Source organism: Phyllobates terribilis, unplaced genomic scaffold (assembly GCF_046119375.1).
Source record: "Phyllobates terribilis strain yellow unplaced genomic scaffold, ASM4611937v1 Scaffold_123__1_contigs__length_5148117, whole genome shotgun sequence".
NCBI classification, from domain to species: Eukaryota; Metazoa; Chordata; class Amphibia; order Anura; family Dendrobatidae; genus Phyllobates; species Phyllobates terribilis.
Genome location: NW_027362883.1, coordinates 5,036,804 through 5,057,055, shown reverse-complemented (window position 1 = coordinate 5,057,055; position 20,252 = coordinate 5,036,804).

The window sequence follows — 20,252 nt, the reverse complement described above, 5'->3', positions numbered from 1 at the left end:
CGTCATGTCTCCCAATCCACACTGTGCCCTCCAAGCATGTCGAAGCCTATAGTATTGAAATCCCCATACCAAAGGCAAATCAAATTCTTCTCTCAATTTCTCAAAGGTCTTCAGGTCCGTTCCACTCTGCAGCTGGCACACATATCTCACTCCTTGCGCCTTCCAATTGCCCATTTGACACAGCTTATTAAGTTCCGGCAGATGTTCATTGCCCAACACCGGTGAGTACTTAGTCAGCCCGTCCACCCCCCTGATCTTTTTAATAGTGTCCCATACCTTCTGAGTCAAGCCTAAGGTAGGATATATTGCTCCCAATTTCTTAAAGGTACCATCCTCTAACGCCTGGACCAGTGGGCGTCTCCCCGACACATGTACCAGCACCCGGCAAGCTGCCCCTCCACAATCGGGCTCTCTCCATCCCCTGACATGCTGGCCTTGTACTGCCAAGAAATAGACCCAGGGATTGGGAGCGGCCAATCCTCCCTCCTCCTTCCCATTTTGCAGCGTTCCCAATTTAATCCTTGCCTGCCTCTTGCCCCATATCAAGGATCTGAAAATAGAATCAATACCCTGAAACCGTTTTTTTGGTAGCCATATCGGTGAGTTGTGCAAAACGTACATTAGTTGTGGCATAAGGACCATCTTAATCAGGTTAGTTCTACCCGTCACCGTCAAAGCCAATTGGCACCATGCGCCTATTTTCTTTTTAAATTTCTCTAGCAGAGGAACTAAATTCAGATCCGTGAATCATGTCAATGGAAGCGCCACCCATATCCCAAGGTATTTAAATTGTGAAACCAGCTGGAGCTGCTTCCCCCTCTCATCTATCTCCTCCGCTTTTATTGGTCTATCTACAGCCATGACATAAGACTTGTGCCAGTTTATCTCCAGTCCCGAAATGCTCCCAAATTGTTTAATTACATCCATCGTGCACCCCAATGTCTCTCCTGCATTTTCCAGAAATAACAGGATGTCATCGGCATACAGTGATATTTTTTCTTCCAGCCTCCCAAATTTAAATCCGACCACTCCTCTCTCAGCTCTTATTTTGGCCGCCAGGGGCTCCACAGCCACCGCAAACAATAGCGGGGACAGCGGGCACCCCTGCCTTGTGCCCCTATGTAAGTCAAACATCCCGGACCGTTCACCATTCACCTTAACTACCGCCCTTGGGGATGAATACAATAACTTCACCCAGGCCATGAATGCGGGGCCAAATCCCATTATTTCCATGTTTTTCCATAAATATTCCCATTCCACGCTATCAAATGCTTTCCTAGCGTCCAATGACATCACTATTCTCCCGCCACCATTATCAGCAGGCAGCTGCATATTAAGAAATAATCTTCTCAAGTTAACAGCCGTGGAGCGGTTGGGCATAAAGCCCGACTGGTCCTCGTGAATAACAGTATGCGCCACCCCGGTGAGCCGGGTGGCCAGGATCTTAGCGAGTATTTTGACATCCGTTGTCAACAACGATATGGGCCTATACGACTCCGCATCCATGGGGTCTTTCCCCTCCTTTGGCAGAACCACTATCACCGCTTCCTCCATTGATCTCGGTAACGCCCCCTTCTCCAAAGCCTCATCAAACACAGATTTCAATTTTGGGGCTAGCAGTTCCACCAGCTCCCTGTACACCTCCCCAGGTAGACCATCAGCACCCGGTGATTTGTTATTGGGCATAGACAGAATTGCACATTCCACCTCCTCCACACTCACAGGTTCATCCAACCTTAACCTATCTTCCTCAGACAATTTAGACAGTGAGATGCCCTCCAAGAATTCCTCTACGGCCCCCTCTGTGTCCCGTACTCTTGAATTGTACAGTGCCATGTAATATTCCTTAAAGACCTCCAATATGTCCTTTGTGTCTGTCAGAGTCGTCCCCGCTTGGTCTCTCAACCTGTACACCCTGGAAGACTCCCTCTGTGCCGCAGATATCACCGCCAACAAGCGACCCACTCTCTCTCCTTCCTCAAAGAATTGGGCTTGCTGAAATGCCCTTTTCCTCTCGGCTTGCATCATGTGCAGTTCATTAACTGCCTCCTGTGCCAATTTTAGTCTATTGTGAGCTACACTCGTTGGCGCCAAAATCATGTCTGCCTCTGCCCTTGTCAAGTCATCCTTTATTTGTTGATCTGCCAATTTAGTTTTGGTCTTACACCGTGAGATCTCACTTATAAAGAGTCCCCTCGTAAATGCCTTCATAGCCTCCCACACCACTGTAGCCTCAGCACTCCCTTCATTAACTTGGAAGAAGTGCTCTAGTTCTTTGGTTATGCCACCCATATCCACCACTTTAAGCCACGTCGGGTGAAGACGCCAACCTCCCCTCTGACCCTGAGCAGATCCCACTAGAAGCGTGACAACCATAGGACTATGATCCGATAGAGTCCTCTGTAGGTATTCCACCTCCCCCACCATCCCATCCATAGCAGTATCCCCAAAAGCCAGGTCTATCCTTGACAGTGTTCCGTGTGTAGCCGAGTGACACGAGAAGGTCCTCTTACCCTCATTTCGTACTCTCCACAGATCCACCAGCCCCAGCTCCCCCACGTAGGTGCCAAATGCAGTCATTCCGTCCCGTCCAGCTTCCATACCTGCCGGACGTACTTTATCCCAGTGATCATTCATGGTGTTGTTAACATCTCCCATAATCAACATCGGAGCCTCCCCCCATCTGGCCGTCAAGGCCATTACTGCTTGAAGTTCCTTTTTAGAATAAGGTGGAGGGATATATAAAGCCACTAAAATCATTTTGTGTCCATACAATCTGCACGCAATCCATACATACTGCCCTTCACTGTCTACTTGCACTGCCAGCTCTTCATAATGAGCGTTTTTGTGTATTAGGACTGACACCCCCCTGGAGTACGAGGAATAAGTAGAATGATATGTCTTTAACATCCACCCTCTCGATAGCCAGTGCCTAGTATCTCTAGTGAGATGGGTCTCCTGTAAGCACGCAATCATAGGATCACAAGATCTGATGTGATTCAGAACTGCTGCCCTCTTAATCCTGTCAGATATACCACGTACATTCCAACTTAAAATCCGAACCGTACGGTTACTCATTGTGCATTAGAAAAAAACAATCCACCATCATCAAGTAACATCTTTCCATTTTGTTCCCCAGCATACCAGGTCAAACAGCATAAGCAACCCCATTTTCCCGCAAATCCAACCCATCCACCTCCCCCCCTCCCTCCCCCTCCCCCCACCCCCTCCCCCCACCCTTCTCTTGTCACTCTCTTCCCAACGTGAGAGTGGGAGCTCAAAGAACCTGAGCAACATCGTAGTATACCGCATATCAACATGCGCCGTGTCCTCCTCCAGCATTGGCAGTCTCTCCACCACATAATCAATAGTATGCATAGTCCCGAACCATTAATCAAACAAATTAACTATAAAACTATAAAACGTAGATCCCAGCGGGGGTTTCTCCCCCTCCTCTGCGGTTTCGCAGAGCAATGTAGAACCACAACCCTGTCCAGTAGTCAGGATAGCAGGGTCGTGTATTCACCGTGCCGAGTCCTCAGCTTCTCTCAATTTGCTCCGGTTCCGCTCCAACCACGAAGCGGCCTCTACTGGTGACGGGAAAAAATTGACCTTTCCAAAGGCTTCCACTCTTAATTTAGCAGGATAAATTGTAGAATATTTCACATTCAAAGAGCGGAGCTGTTTCTTCACTTCACCATACCGTAGTCGCAGCTTTTGCACCTCAGCCGAGTAATCCGGGTATATTTCAATGCGTTTGCCCTCCAGGGTGAGATCTGTCAATTTTCTGGCCTTACGTAAAATAGTGTCCCGGTCTCTGCAGTTCAGGATTCTGGCTAACATCGTACGAGGGCCCTCTCCAGGCACTGGGGGTCTCATGGGCACACGATGGGCACGCTCCACAGCAAACACCCTCGACAGGATATTAGACCCAAACTTTCCCAGCAGCCAGGTTTCAACAAAGGTCGTGGGGTCAGCACCCTCAGCTCTTTCAGGGATGCCCACAATACGCAAATTGTTCCTGCGTGACCGGTTTTCCAGGTCATCGTTTTTATTAGCCACTACCGTGATCCTCTGAGTGTGCTGTTGTTGCGTCTTTTGCACTGAGGTTAAATGATCTTCTGTTACGCCAACTCTGCCCTCCACCTCAGTCAATCTGGCTGTAACTTTCTGCATAGAAGCCTCAATGCCTCCCATGTCGGCTTTCAGACCATTCACCTGCTTTGTCAGAGCAGTTAAAGCAGTCTTGCAGTATAAGACAGCCTGGAATACATCTCGCAGAGTCGGCTCTGCCTCATCTGAACTTTCAGCTGCCAGCACAGTGTCACCATCCCCCTCCTCCTGCTGTACATTATGTAGCACAGGCATCTCCTCACCGTCTTCCTCCTCATCTCCATGCTTCTCACTGCCTTCACTTCCTTCTTCATCTGCCTCCATGCCCCTCGCATACCTGTGCAGCCGTGCTGAAGCCTCCAGCCTCCGTGCATAGGCTGTGTTCCTCCTTCCCGCCTCTTCCTCTGTCTCGGTGCCATCTTGGGCTGAGGCACTGCTGCAGGCCCCGGCATCCTTCTGCCTTTTGCGGCCCATGTTGGTCTCTCTGAGTCTGGCAGAAGCTCGCCTCTGACTCCCGGGACCCTCAGACAGCAGTTCCTGATAAGGGATTTGGCTGATTCGGGCTCTGTGCAGGATAATTGAAGCTAATGGTGGTGGAGAGGCACTGCCACCCGACCTCTCACATCAAGAGCTAGGTCACGCCCCCCCCAGTCTATGTAATTTACTAAGCACAATCCTGCTGGCAGGTGCGCTTTAAGCATCCAGCAACTAGGGGGGTTAACAGGGTGCAGCTAAGGGGAGTGGTCAGGCCTGCCCCAGTGAGACTGGGTAGTGTCAGTTCTGAGCTGGAGAGCGAGCTTAAAGAAGTTGTCCACTACTTTCACATTGATGCCCTATCCAAAAGATAGGTCATCAATGTATGATCGGCCGTGATGCCGTACCCGGCACCCCTGCTGATCAGCTGTCATCGGTGCCGCCGCCGGCCAGAAGTGCTTACCTGCGGTGCTTGGCCGTCCATCTGTAGTGGCCGCCGCGGGATACTGCACATCCACCTCCCATTGAATTGAATAGAAGGCAGATGTGCAGTAACAAGCACTGGCCACTGTAACTTGATGGCCAGGTAAGCACTTCCTGCCGGCGGCTGCCGCCACCAATAACAGCCGATCGGCAGGGGTGTCGGGTGCAGGACCCCAGACGATCATACATTGATGCCCTATTCTACAGATAAGGCATCAATATGAAAGTAGTGGACAAACCCTTTAAAAGATACAGACCTCTTCACCAGGCTGATGAGGGTTCTGGGACTCTCCCACTGTGACTGCCTTTTAATTGCTAGTGGTATCTACAAGAGAAAGTAGTGGAGAAAGGAGTTAACTGTTGTTTAGCAGAAGCAAGGATTGAACACCACATCTGAGGACTGGACTCATCCTTGCGTTCTAACCATCCCTCGTACCTCACTGCACTAGAGGCTAAAGCCTATGACACAGTGGACCGGGGACTGCTGGTGGGATCATTACTGTTATGGGGCATAGAAGTGTGCTGCTAAAGAGACTTGATCTGTGATGTACTGTGCTAGTAAGAAAGACTGTTTGTTAATGTGCCTTTAAGATGAAACTGTTTGTTACTAGAGCCTGTTGCTCAAGAGACTTAAATTGCACTGCCATGTGTGGCACCCCAGGGGTCCGGTTGCCACAGTGGCATTGCCTCCCTCACAAGAGGTGATGCCATGACTGGAAGTAAGTAGGGGTCCCCTAATCAGGTTTTGCTAAGCACGCAACACGTTCCTGGCTCCAGACCAGCAAGGGGAGCTCCTCCCCTTGGCAACTGGGATCTGGAGGCGGGGTTAGTGAGACTTAGTGTGAGGAGTTGAAGTCAGGACATCGAAGAGAGAGGAGCTGGGGACTGGAGCTGCGCGGCAGCTCACCCCAGAAGGACCGGCACAGAAGAACCGGACACCACAGTCCGAGGCTGTGGGGCACTGAAGGCCCAGCAGCAGAAACCGGAGGGCAGGAGATTGCAGGTCTCCTGGCCCCATCAGACGCCCGGAGGCTCAGCAGCACTACAGGGCCCAGCACCGCCACGTGGGAGCGACGCACCATCAAGGCCCGAGCTGCCTGCCATACGGGTGAGCACAGAACCGTTGCACTCAGGGACGAGGGCCACCGCACAGCTACAAGCAGCAGGGCCATAGAGTTTAGTGGAAAGGGAAGGCCTCCAACTTCACCTGGCAAGGGGGATTCTTTACTTGCTTCCAGGCTGCCCGGACTTCCACTTCTAGCCAGTACCCTAGTCCAGGCTTGTCTACTCACCATCAGTAAAGATAAGAGGAAACCGTCATTAAGTTGTGGACTGATTATTGCTGTGCCATCAACCCCTGCACTACAATGCCCAGCACCACCTATAACATCCTCACTGCCCTGGAGCTAAGCTCTACCCGTGGAGAGCCACACAATCCCTGCTGCACTAACATCAGCTCCAGAGGACCTGCTCCGCAGCGGCGGCTCCCTGTAGCCGCATACCACAGGTGGCGTCACAAACTTTATACAAACACTATAAATCCCCTATAAATAAACCCCTTTTATTGACCACCCTGGGTCACGGACCGGGTCTCCGCCACTGTGACATCCCCCAGCATCTACCGGCCCGGCACCGGGTACCCCAAGGCCCAGTGGCTTCATTAAATGCAACTGTTCAACTGTTCATGAGGACTCGTGTACTGGCCTGTACCCCCAGCTCACTATCAATGTACCAAAGGAATGTTGCAGGAGATGAAGGAGGCTGGGGTGATCAGAGATAGTTGTAGCCCCTGGGCAGCTCCATTAGTTCTCGTTAGAAAGAAGGATGGTACCATGAGGATGTGTGCTGATTACAGGCAAATTAACCGCATTACACATAATGATGCCTACCCATTACCCAGAATTGAGGAGTCATTAGCTGCACTAAGATCTGCTAATTATTTCTCCACTTTGGATCTCACCAGTGGGTACTGGCAGGTTCCTGTGGCAGAGGCAGACAAAGAAAAGACTGCGTTTACCACGCCAATGGGCCTCAGCGAGTTCAACTGCATGCCATTCGGGCTCTGCAACGCCCCAGGAACCTTCCAGCGGTTAATGGAGTTCTGCCTAGGACACAAGAACTTCGAAACTGTCCTGCTCTACCTGGACGACGTAATTGTCTACTCAAAGACATATGAAGACCACCTGGAGCACCTGGCCGAGGTGTTCGAAGTCCTATCTGGTTTTGGGCTGAAGGTAAAGCCGTCCAAATGCCACCTGTTGAAGCCCAAGGTGCAGTACCTAGGTCATGTGGTAAGCGCCGAAGGTGTAGCGCCAGACCCTGAAAAAGTCAACGTAATCAAGGACTGGCCAAGACCCTCCACTATCAAGGAAGTGCGGCAGTTTCTCAGGCTGGTAGGCTACTACAGAAGATTTATCAAGGGTTTCACCAAGATAGCAGCACCCATGCAGGACCTCCTGGTAGGCCAGTCCAAGAAGGCCAAGAACCCGAAACCTCCGTTCAAATGGGATAAACCAGAAGACGAATCTTTCACCCGACTGAAGATGGCTCTGACCAGAGATGAAGTCCTGGCCTACCCCGACTATGGCCAACCCTTTATATTTCATACCGATGCCAGCAACGTGGGATTGGGAGCGGTGCTGTCCCAGGTACAGCAAGGCAGAGAGCGAGTGATTGCATACGCCAGCAGGAAGCTCTGGCCCACGGAAACGAACCCCGACAACTACAGTTCCTTCAAGTTGGAGTTTGTCGCCATAGTCTGGGCTGTAACAGAGCGCTTCAAACACTTTCTCGCCTCCTCCAGATTTACAGTCTTCACAGATAACAATCCGCTGACGCACCTGGAGACTGCGAAGCTTGGTGCCCTAGAACAACGATGGATGGCCCGACTGTCTAACTACGAGTTTACCATCAAGTATCGGGCGGGGCAAAAAAATGCAAATGCTGATGCGATGTCCAGGATGCCCAACTTGCCAGATGGGGACAAGACCCAGAAGAGCTGGAGGAGATAGAGATACCCGCTTTCTATCGTCATGGGGTGACCCAGTGCTCCCACTGTGTGAGGGACAAGCGCCCCGCCAACAGAGAGGCCATGTTCAACACATTGCCCCACCATGAATGGGCAGAGACGCAGGATAGCGACCCGCTGTCCGCCTAGTCAAGGAGTTGCTGATGCAAGCTGACTCGCACCCTGATCCAGATGCTCCACAGGAGACCCAACAGTTGTGGAAGGAGAAGGGCAAACTGTTCATCTACGAAGGAAAGCTGTGTCGAAGAAGCATCAACTCCCAGACACATGAACTGGTCTGGCAGGTGGTAGTCCCGAGGCGGGATGCGTTAATGGTCGTAGAAGCGTACCACGATGGAGCAGGACACTTCGGGTGGAAGAAGTTGGAAGTCCTGCTACGTGAGAGATTCTACTGGGCTGGCATGAGGAAAGGAATTAAGAGATGGTGTCGAGAATGTGGTCCATGCAACCTGAGACGAAAAGACCGTGACAGCAAGAGGGCTCCCCTGCAGCCCATAATCAGCAAACAGCCACTTGAACTGGTAGCCTTGGACCACGTGAAGCTAGCCCCAAGCCGGTCAGGCTATGTCTACGCTTTCACCATAGTAGACCACTACTCCCGGTTCTTGGTAGTAGTGCCAGTGAAAGACCAGACGGCTCAGACGGAAGCCAAAGCGTTCCAACAGCACTTTTGTCGCCCGCACGGTTACCCTGAACGGGTACTTACCGACCAAGGTCCAGCCTTTGAAGCAGAACTGTTCCAGGAATTCTGTGACTTGTACGGCTGCAAGAAAATCAGAACGACGCCGTATCATCCCCAGACTAACGGGTTGTGTAAAAAGATGAACCAGGTGGTGATAGACCTGTTGAAGATGTTGCCCCTTGAAGAACGTAGCCTGTGGCCAGAGAAGTTGCCAGATTTGGTGAACCTATATAATCACATCCCGGTGAACTCCACCAACTGTACATCCGCTTACCTGATGAGAGCAAGACCTGGTAAGCTACCCATCGACTTAGACATGGGAGTCTTAACACCAGAGACGAAATCACCAGATGCGGATTGGGATACCGAGTGGCAGCAGCAATACCGCAAGGTGCAAGAGTGTGTTGAGAGAAGTTTGTTCCAGGTGAGACAGAAGCAAGAGAAAACTTATAATCAGCACGCACCTGCCGTTCCCTTGTCACCTGGAGAACAGGTACTTAAGAGAAAGAGATGACTCCACAAATTAGATGACCAGTGGGAGGTAGAGCCATACACAGTCCTACCCTCCAATTCCGATAACATCAAAGTGTGCCTCATCAGTAAGGATGGAGGGGAAACTTCAGCGGCAGTCTCAAGAGATCACTTGAAGATATGTCCTGAACAGTTGAAACACACAGAAGAAGATCAAGACAACACTCAGCCCACAGAAGGAGTGGAGGAAGTGGTCCAAACAGTACTCGGAGAACTTCCCCGGTCTTGGATGCAGGTGAACAGTGCAATTATAGTACCGGTCCTTACCTTTCTCCAAGCGGCCTCACCGGAAGCTGCAGAAGTTCCAGAACAGCTGGAAGACCAGTCGGTCCCAGAGACAGAAGTTTCATCATCAGCAGACCAGGAGAATCTACCCTCTGCTAGCAGTGAACCTGTCGTACTCAGGGTGAGCCAAAGAATTCGTAGGAGATTACCCAGCTTACCTGTGTTACCTCAAACTACCCGTAGGGTAGTTCACACAGAACCCACCACACCAGGGGTAGACACTAGGGACCAGGGTAGAGTAGTGACAACTAACGTACTACGTACATCGACCAGAAGTTCAAAAGGTCAGCTCCATGCCCGCTGCAGAAACTAAAGTGTAAGAGAATAAAAGTGTATGTTGTATATAGTTGTACCCGTTAAATAAAATGGAAAAGTATATTTGTTAAATTTATGGACAATTGGACCACAGGACTAGGTGTGGTCAGGACAATGTTGGATATAGTTACTAACAGGCCTAGAAAATAAACCGCAGGCGTGGCGGAAGACCAGGCCCAACGAAAGAGTGCCCCGAAGCCATGCCCAGGGACGACACACAAAGTGGGTTGATGCAGTTCCCACCAGCCAAATTACAGTTACCAGGATTGTGGCGTAAAGACTAAGCGCCGTAGTGACTGCTTTCAAATTTTGTTGGGTTTTTGTAATTTTTGACTGTTGTAACCTGATTAAATTGTTAATTGTTAATTTTAAAGGTATCCTCAGTCCAGGAGTTGTGAAGTTAACTAGGGGGGAATGTGGCACCCCAGGGGTCCGGTTGCCACAGTGGCATTGCCTCCCTCACAAGAGGTTATGCCATGCCTGGAAGTAAGCAGGGGTCCCCTAATCAGGTTTTGCTAAGCATGCAACACTTTCCTGGCTCAAGACCAGCAAGGGGAGTTCCTCCACTTGGCAACTGGGATCTGGAGGCGGGGTTAGTGAGACTTAGTGTGAGGAGTTGAAGTCAGGACGTCGAAGAGAGAGGAGCTGGGGACTGGAGCTGCACGGCAGCTCACCCCAGAAGGACCAGCACAGAAGAACCGGACACCGGAGTCCGAGGCTGTGGGGCACTGAAGGCCCAGCAGCAGAAACCGGAGGGCAGGAGATTGTAGGCCTCCTGGCCCCATCAGACGGCCGGAGGCTCAGCAGCACTGCAGGGCCCAGCACCGCCACGTGGGAGCGACGCACCAGCAAGGCCCGAGCTGCCTGCCATACGGGTGAGCACAGAACCGTTGCACTCAGGGACGAGGGCCACCGCACAGCTACAAGCAGCAGGGCCAAAGAGTTTATTGGAAAGGGAAGGCCTCCAACTTCACCTGGCAAGGAGGATTCTTTACTTGCTTCCAGGCTGCCCGGACTTCCACTTTTAGCCAGTACCCTAGTCCCGGCTTGTCTACTCACCAGCAGTAAAGATAAGAGGAAACCGTCATTAATGTTGGAATAATACATATTAATCTGTATGTGTATTGCAACAACTACTGTGTGCTGTTTCATATGTTGTGCATATTGTGAGGTTGTTAACAAAGTTGTGTTTTAAAAAAAAAAACTCACACAGACAGGATGCCCCCTCCTTCTCTTCCTGTATTGTTGATATATGTTTTGTTTCTCCTCATGCTGCAGTAACACCAGACTCCATGCTGTGCCTATGCTGGATATGAATAAACCTACATTCTGTGTTCTAAACTCTGGATGTCACGCGGATTAATACTCTGCTAACAGGTTATGGGCCCAGATGTACCAGAGTCCCCAGAGTTCCCAGAGTCACAGATCCCCAGAACACAGAGGAAAGAAAAGAAAGAAAGACAGCAAACTGAGAAGAAGCAAAGATGGCCACCACCAGCAGCTCCATGAAATTTACAGTGCCAAGTCTCACTAACCAGAATTATCAATCCTGGAAATTCAAAGTGAAAATGCTGCTGATAAGAGAAGGTACGTGGAAATACACACAGGAGCCTATACCTGACCCAGTGCCACAGGAGTGGACAGAGATGGATCAGAAAGCACAAAGTACCATATCACTCAGTATAGATGATGACCAGATTGTGCATGTGTGTAAATGTAATACTGCAAAGGAAATGTGGGAGCAGTTGCAAAAGGTACATGAGAGGATAAATTTAAGCAATAAGCTCTATCTCATGAGAAAGCTGTACCAGTCTAAGCTACAGAAAGGCCATGATATGCAGGATTACATAAGAAGTGTTCTGGAAGTTGTAGAACGCCTGAGAGGCATTGGGGAAGATCTAAAGGACTTTCATGTGGCCGCATTACTGCTTAGTGGCCTTCCAGAGAGCTATGATATGCTTGTAACTGCACTAGATGCGCGTCCAGATGATGAGCTTACACTGGAGTATGTCAGGAGGAAGCTCATAGATGAATATAAGCGAAAGGCAGAAGGTATAAACAGTAGGATATGCAGCACAGAATCTGCTTTACAGACACAAAACCTAACTGATAACAGGAAGCACACAAAAGAAACACGTGAATGTTTTGTTTGCAAGAAATCAGGACATTTGAAAGCTGACTGCAGAGTCTGGAAAGCTAGAATGAATCAGCTGAAAAAGCAAAGCAGTCATCAAAGGGTTAAAAGTGCTGTATCTGGAGAAAATGATTCTGTGAATACTGAAACTGCATTTACTGTCAGTGCAAATACATCAAAGCATGCATGGTGTATAGACTCTGGAGCAACTAGTCACATGACTAATAACAGAGACTTCTTTTCTAAGCTTGACCAAAGTAAATCAGAGAAAGTGATTATGGTTAATGGTCAGTACATGACTTCAGAAGGCATAGGAGATGGTTATATTGATTGTCAAATCTCACCAACACAAAGCAGGAAGATCCCAGTAAAGGATGTGCTGTATGTGCCTAGTCTTGAAAGTAATCTACTATCTGTGAAGAAACTCACAAAACAAGGAAATGAAGTTACATTTAAGCATGATAACTGCATCATCTCAAAGGAAGGCCACTCACTAGCAGAGGGAAACATCACAGATGAACTTTATCAGCTGAAATGCAAAGAGTGTGTGTATACAGCGCAACAAGAAGAGCATAAAAACTGTATACATGTGTGGCATAGGCGTCTGGCACACAGAGACCCAGAAGCAATAAGAAAGTTAGTCCAAAAGCAACTAGCTGAGGATATTACAATTGATCTATGTAACCAGACAATGAAGTGTACTAGCTGCATCAAAGGGAAAATGTCTAGGAAAGCTTTTCCTAAGAGAATTAGTACAACAACAGCACAGCCACTAGATTTAATACACACAGATGTCTGTGGTCCAATGAGCACTCTGACTCCAGGGAAGAAGAGATATTTTCTCACATTTATTGATGATCATTCAAGATATACAGTTGTCCACCTGCTTCACAGCAAGAAGGAAGTTCCAGAGAAACTTGAAATATACCTAGCTGAAGTATATAATAAATTTGGAAGAATGCCAAAGATTCTACGTGCAGATAATGGGACTGAATATACAAGTAATGAGACACAGAGCATTTTAAAGAAAAATGGAATCCTATTTCAGACCACTGTACTGTACAACCCAGAGCAAAATGGTGTCGCGGAAAGAAGGAACCGAACACTATGTGAAAGTGGAAGAAGCATGTTATTTGATGCAAATCTGCCCACAGCATATTGGGGTGAAGCAATCATGACAGCTTGCTATCTTCAGAACAGACTACCAGGTAAAGCTACAGAGAAAACTCCATTTGAGCAATGGAATAGCAGAAAGCCAAAACTACATCACATAATATTCGGAAGTAAAGCATTTGTACATGTTCCCAAAGAAAAGCGAACTAAGTGGGAATCTCACTCTAAGGAAGGTATCCTGGTAGGCTACAGCGAAACCCAGAAAGGTTATAGGATTCTACACCCAGAAGCAAACAAGGTCACAATAAGTAGAGATGTAGTGATTGATGAAAACTTTGTATCACCTAAGTTTTGTGACATCACGCCAGTAGTCCAGCTGAAGTCACAATTACAAGACAGCAACAAAGAGGATGTAGAAGTCTGGCTGGATTCTTCAACTAATGAAGGAACAACAGAAAAATCAGGTGAATCTGAAATCAGGAGATCGACAAGATCAAACAAAGGTATACCAGCTAAACGTCTATCCTACATTGTCAAGACACTAACTGAATCAGAGCCGAAGTCATGGGATGAAATGCAAGCACTACCTGTCCATGAAAGAACAAAGTGGATCGATGCCGCTAATGAGGAAATCAAATCGCTTCATCAACTCCAAACTTGGAAACTCACCAAGCTACCACAGGGCAAAAAGGCAATCAAGTGCAAGTGGGTCTTCAAAACCAAATATGACTCTGAAGGTAAAGTCCACAGATTCAAAGCAAGGTTGGTCGCAAAAGGATATTCTCAAAAGTATGGCGAAGATTACGATGCTACATTTGCTTCAGTCGCTAAACAGACCACGTTCAGAGCTTTGTTAGCTGTGGCTGCTGTACAAAAGATGTATGTCAGACATTTGGATATAAAAACTGCCTTTTTAAATGGTGACATTGAGGAGGACTTATACATGACTCAACCTGAAGGTTATGTAAAAGGAGGTGAAGAGAATCTTGTTTGCAAACTACAAAAATCTCTCTATGGTCTTAAGCAATCAGCAAGAGCATGGAACACCAAGATGAATAAAGTCTTGTTGGAAGAAGGATTTAAAAGAGGTCAAGCAGATCCGTGCTTATACACAAAATATACAGATGGAAAGTGGATGTATATTCTCTTATATGTGGACGACGTGATTGTTGTTCATCAAGACGACGCAGAAATTGGAAAAATGACTGAAATTCTGAATCAGCACTTTGAAACAAAAGACCTTGGAAGTGTGACATATTATCTAGGAATCCAAATCCAGAGAGAGGAAGATGGAAGTTTTCTTCTAAACCAAAGTGTAAAAATTAATTTGATTCTGAATCAGTTTAAAATGTCAGAGGCCAAAGGTATATCAACCCCAATGGAACCATCCTACCTGAAGCTGGAAGGAGAAGATGACCTGTTGCCTAACAATGAGAAATATCGTCAGGCAGTGGGGGCACTTCTATACATATCAACTATGACTCGACCGGATATCACAACAACAGTTGGAATCCTTTGCAGATATGTGGAAAAACCGCGCCAAAGAGACTGGAATGCTGTTAAGAGACTTCTCCGATATTTGAAAGAAACGCAAGATGTAAATTTAAAACTATCTGCAGCAGGAGATCTAGAACTTACCGGCTATGTAGATGCGGATTGGGCTGGTGATTCGCGTGATCGTAAATCCACAAGTGGATACTTGTTTAAAGTTGGAGAAAGTTCAATCTCCTGGTCTAGTAGGAAACAAGTGTCTGTTGCCTTGTCATCTACAGAAGCGGAGTATGTGTCCGCAGCCTATGCAAGCCAGGAGGTTGTTTGGCTAAGACAATTGATGGACGATCTTGGCAAACCGTCAACTCAGCCGACTGTAATTTATGAGGACAACCAAGGATGCATTAAACTTGCATGCAGTGAAAAGATCAGTGCTAGAACCAAGCACATTGACGTCAGACATCATCATCTACGTGATTTGATAGATCGTGGCAAAATTCAGTTTGTCTATTGTGAAACTGATAAGATGGTAGCTGACATTATGACAAAGCCATTGCCACGAGCTAGGTTCCAAGAATTGAGAACCACAATGGGACTAAGAGGATAAGTAGTTGTTGAGTGGGGGTGTTGGAATAATACATATAAATCTGTATGTGTATTGCAACAACTACTGTGTGCTGTTTCATATGTTGTGCATATTGTGAGGTTGTTAACAAAGTTGTGTTTTAAAAAAAAAAAAACTCACACAGACAGGATGCCCCCTCCTTCTCTTCCTGTATTGTTGTTATATGTTTTGTTTCTCCTCATGCTGCAGTAACACCAGACTCCATGCTGTGCCTATGCTGGATATGAATAAGCCTACATTCTGTGTTCTAAACTCTGGATGTCACGCGGATTAATACTCTGCTAACAATTAAGTTAAAAAAACCAGACAATGTGAACTGAGGTCTAAGATGGCAGACATACAAGAAACAGAGGCATGTTCACACTAGCAAAAAAGAAGCAAGACAAAAATATATCTCATACCCTACCATAATTATATATAAATGTAAAGCAAAATTGCATAATAAATATAGGGTACTTAGTGAACTATTTTTGATCAAAAAAAGTATACAAGCCGTCCCACCAGCGGCAAGGTGACCCTAAATTGGGACGGTACCTATACTGCCTATATTAAAAACCTTACTGTATATCAAAGTTGAAGTAATGCATATAAAAGGGTAGACAAATAGGACCGGGTCCCAACTCCAGACCACCTAGGCTCGTGGTAAGCTACATATATACCAATCAGCTCAACAAAGGGCATGCCACACCCTTAAATTGCACAGAATGCAAACAAGTCAAAAAACCAGACAATGTGAACTGAGGTCTAAGATGGCAGACATACAAGAAACAGAGGCATGTTCACACTAGCAAAAAAGAAGCAAGACAAAAATATATCTCATACCCTACCATAATTATATATAAATGTAAAGCAAAATTGCATAATAAATATAGGGTACTTAGTGAACTATTTTTGATCAAAAAAAGTATACAAGCCGTCCCACCAGCGGCAAGGTGACCCTAAATTGGGACGGTACCTATACTGCCTATATTAAAAACCTTACTGTATATCAAAGTTGAAGTAATGCATATAAAAGGGTAGACAAATAGGACCGGGTCCCAACTCCAGACCACCTAGGCTCGTGGTAAGCTACATATATACCAATCAGCTCAACAAAGGGCATGCCACACCCTTAAATTGCACAGAATGCAAACAAGTCAAAAAACCAGACAATGTGAACTGAGGTCTAAGATGGCAGACATACAAGAAACAGAGGCATGTTCACACTAGCAAAAAAGAAGCAAGACAAAAATATATCTCATACCCTACCATAATTATATATAAATGTAAAGCAAAATTGCATAATAAATATAGGGTACTTAGTGAACTATTTTTGATCAAAAAAAGTATACAAGCCGTCCCACCAGCGGCAAGGTGACCCTAAATTGGGACGGTACCTATACTGCCTATATTAAAAACCTTACTGTATATCAAAGTTGAAGTAATGCATATAAAAGGGTAGACAAATAGGACCGGGTCCCAACTCCAGACCACCTAGGCTCGTGGTAAGCTACATATATACCAATCAGCTCAACAAAGGGCATGCCACACCCTTAAATTGCACAGAATGCAAACAAGTCAAAAAACCAGACAATGTGAACTGAGGTCTAAGATGGCAGACATACAAGAAACAGAGGCATGTTCACACTAGCAAAAAAGAAGCAAGACAAAAATATATCTCATACCCTACCATAATTATATATAAATGTAAAGCAAAATTGCATAATAAATATAGGGTACTTAGTGAACTATTTTTGATCAAAAAAAGTATACAAGCCGTCCCACCAGCGGCAAGGTGACCCTAAATTGGGACGGTACCTATACTGCCTATATTAAAAACCTTACTGTATATCAAAGTTGAAGTAATGCATATAAAAGGGTAAACAAATAGGACCGGGTCCCAACTCCAGACCACCTAGGCTCGTGGTAAGCTACATATATACCAATCAGCTCAACAAAGGGCATGCCACACCCTTAAATTGCACAGAATGCAAACAAGTCAAAAAACCAGACAATGTGAACTGAGGTCTAAGATGGCAGACATACAAGAAACAGAGGCATGTTCACACTAGCAAAAAAGAAGCAAGACAAAAATATATCTCATACCCTACCATAATTATATATAAATGTAAAGCAAAATTGCATAATAAATATAGGGTACTTAGTGAACTATTTTTGATCAAAAAAAGTATACAAGCCGTCCCACCAGCAGCAAGGTGACCCTAAATTGGGACGGTACCTATACTGCCTATATTAAAAACCTTACTGTATATCAAAGTTGAAGTAATGCATATAAAAGGGTAGACAAATAGGACCGGGTCCCAACTCCAGACCACCTAGGCTCGTGGTAAGCTACATATATACCAATCAGCTCAACAAAGGGCATGCCACACCCTTAAATTGCACAGAATGCAAACAAGTCAAAAAACCAGACAATGTGAACTGAGGTCTAAGATGGCAGACATACAAGAAACAGAGGCATGTTCACACTAGCAAAAAAGAAGCAAGACAAAAATATATCTCATACCCTACCATAATTATATATAAATGTAAAGCAAAATTGCATAATAAATATAGGGTACTTAGTGAACTATTTTTGATCAAAAAAAGTATACAAGCCGTCCCACCAGCGGCAAGGTGACCCTAAATTGGGACGGTACCTATACTGCCTATATTAAAAACCTTACTGTATATCAAAGTTGAAGTAATGCATATAAAAGGGTAGACAAATAGGACCGGGTCCCAACTCCAGACCACCTAGGCTCGTGGTAAGCTACATATATACCAATCAGCTCAACAAAGGGCATGCCACACCCTTAAATTGCACAGAATGCAAACAAGTCAAAAAACCAGACAATGTGAACTGAGGTCTAAGATGGCAGACATACAAGAAACAGAGGCATGTTCACACTAGCAAAAAAGAAGCAAGACAAAAATATATCTCATACCCTACCATAATTATATATAAATGTAAAGCAAAATTGCATAATAAATATAGGGTACTTAGTGAACTATTTTTGATCAAAAAAAGTATACAAGCCGTCCCACCAGCGGCAAGGTGACCCTAAATTGGGACGGTACCTATACTGCCTATATTAAAAACCTTACTGTATATCAAAGTTGAAGTAATGCATATAAAAGGGTAGACAAATAGGACCGGGTCCCAACTCCAGACCACCTAGGCTCGTGGTAAGCTACATATATACCAATCAGCTCAACAAAGGGCATGCCACACCCTTAAATTGCACAGAATGCAAACAAGTCAAAAAACCAGACAATGTGAACTGAGGTCTAAGATGGCAGACATACAAGAAACAGAGGCATGTTCACACTAGCAAAAAAGAAGCAAGACAAAAATATATCTCATACCCTACCATAATTATATATAAATGTAAAGCAAAATTGCATAATAAATATAGGGTACTTAGTGAACTATTTTTGATCAAAAAAAGTATACAAGCCGTCCCACCAGCGGCAAGGTGACCCTAAATTGGGACGGTACCTATACTGCCTATATTAAAAACCTTACTGTATATCAAAGTTGAAGTAATGCATATAAAAGGGTAGACAAATAGGACCGGGTCCCAACTCCAGACCACCTAGGCTCGTGGTAAGCTACATATATACCAATCAGCTCAACAAAGGGCATGCCACACCCTTAAATTGCACAGAATGCAAACAAGTCAAAAAACCAGACAATGTGAACTGAGGTCACATCTTAGACCTCAGTTCACATTGTCTGGTTTTTTGACTTGTTTGCATTCTGTGCAATTTAAGGGTGTGGCATGCCCTTTGTTGAGCTGATTGGTATATATGTAGCTTACCACGAGCCTAGGTGGTCTGGAGTTGGGACCCGGTCCTATTTGTCTACCCTTTTATATGCATTACTTCAACTTTGATATACAGTAAGGTTTTTAATATAGGCAGTATAGGTACCGTCCCAATTTAGGGTCACCTTGCCGCTGGTGGGACGGCTTGTATACTTTTTTTGATCAAAAATAGTTCACTAAGTACCCTATATTTATTATGCAATTTTGCTTTACATTTATATATAATTATGGTAGGGTATGAGATATATTTTTGTCTTGCTTCTTTTTTGCTAGTGTGAACATGCCTCTGTTTCTTGTATGTCTGCCATCTTAGACCTCAGTTCACATTGTCTGGTTTTTTGACTTGTTTGCATTCTGTGCAATTTAAGGGTGTGGCATGCCCTTTGTTGAGCTGATTGGTATATATGTAGCTTACCACGAGCCTAGGTGGTCTGGAGTTGGGACCCGGTCCTATTTGTCTACCCTTTTATATGCATTACTTCAACTTTGATATACAGTAAGGTTTTTAATATAGGCAGTATAGGTACCGTCCCAATTTAGGGTCACCTTGCCGCTGGTGGGACGGCTTGTATACTTTTTTTGATCAAAAATAGTTCACTAAGTACCCTATATTTATTATGCAATTTTGCTTTACATTTATATATAATTATGGTAGGGTATGAGATATATTTTTGTCTTGCTTCTTTTTTGCTAGTGTGAACATGCCTCTGTTTCTTGTATGTCTGCCATCTTAGACCTCAGTTCACATTGTCTGGTTTTTTGACTTGTTTGCATTCTGTGCAATTTAAGGGTGTGGCATGCCCTTTGTTGAGCTGATTGGTATATATGTAGCTTACCACGAGCCTAGGTGGTCTGGAGTTGGGACCCGGTCCTATTTGTCTACCCTTTTATATGCATTACTTCAACTTTGATATACAGTAAGGTTTTTAATATAGGCAGTATAGGTACCGTCCCAATTTAGGGTCACCTTGCCGCTGGTGGGACGGCTTGTATACTTTTTTTGATCAAAAATAGTTCACTAAGTACCCTATATTTATTATGCAATTTTGCTTTACATTTATATATAATTATGGTAGGGTATGAGATATATTTTTGTCTTGCTTCTTTTTTGCTAGTGTGAACATGCCTCTGTTTCTTGTATGTCTGCCATCTTAGACCTCAGTTCACAT